The following is a 691-nucleotide window of genomic DNA, read 5'->3' as shown; positions in this document are numbered from 1 at the left end:
CGAGAAGCAGAGGCGGCGGCGGCGGGGAGAGCACGGCCAAGGCTGCCCAGCGGTGCCTCCTCCACACCCCCCGCCGCAGCGGCACCGGCGACAGGTAAGCGCGCACCGCCTCCTCCTCCCGGGGCCGGTGCCCACGTGCCGCCCCCGGCCCGGGCTCAGGGAAAGCGAAAGGGGGGGCGGGGGCCACCGGAGCTCGCAAACGGTTCCGGCAGCGACGGTGGCAACAAAGAAGACGAATGACCCCAGTCCCGGGGCTTCAGCTGAAGGCAGGCGGAGGGCCCGGGCCACACGGGGACCCGGTTCTGGGACGCGAGGGCACGGGCGCCCCGCAGGGGCGGGGGCGGCTGCGCCTGGCGCCGGGGCTCTGGCCGCCTGACAAAACCATCCCCCGGAGCCAGGCGGCGGCGAGTCGGCAGCAGCTCCATCCGGGGCTTTGCGCGAGGGGGAGGGGACGGAAGCCGAGAGGGCGGGCGGCGGAGAGGAGGAGGGAGGGAGAAAGGGGAGGGGGGCGATTCGCGTTCCGTTCCCCGTCGCCGGTCCCTCCCTTCCCGCCGCCACCGCGAAGCGCGTCCCGAGCGGCGGCGGCCGGTGAGCGTCCCGCGCTGGAGCCCCAAGAGGCCGGCCCGTCAGGTGCGTAATCCTTCCGTAATCGCCTCGCCGCCGCCTCCTGCTGCTACCGCCGCTGCTTCTT

General features: G+C 75.1%; 1 protein-coding gene across 2 annotated transcripts in view; it reads left to right on the top strand.

The window, feature by feature from the left end:
• The window catches only part of ZBTB2 (zinc finger and BTB domain containing 2), a 22153-nt gene continuing 21462 nt past the window's right edge, over nt 1-691 (top strand). The window contains exon 1 of one of the 2 annotated variants that reach the window (XM_024747839.1): nt 1-94. The gene's annotated coding sequence lies outside the window, so the exon portion shown is untranslated. Of the gene's footprint in view, nt 95-470; nt 631-691 lie in introns of those variants that run through there. The other variant, XM_024747840.1, reaches the window with a different exon arrangement.

This window comes from Neophocaena asiaeorientalis, unplaced genomic scaffold (genome assembly GCF_003031525.2).
Source record: "Neophocaena asiaeorientalis asiaeorientalis breed wild unplaced genomic scaffold, Neophocaena_asiaeorientalis_V1.1 scaffold123, whole genome shotgun sequence".
Taxonomy (NCBI): Eukaryota; Metazoa; Chordata; class Mammalia; order Artiodactyla; family Phocoenidae; genus Neophocaena; species Neophocaena asiaeorientalis.
The sequence above is the reverse complement of the archived record's forward strand: the minus strand, read 5'-3'. Positions and strand labels throughout refer to the sequence as shown.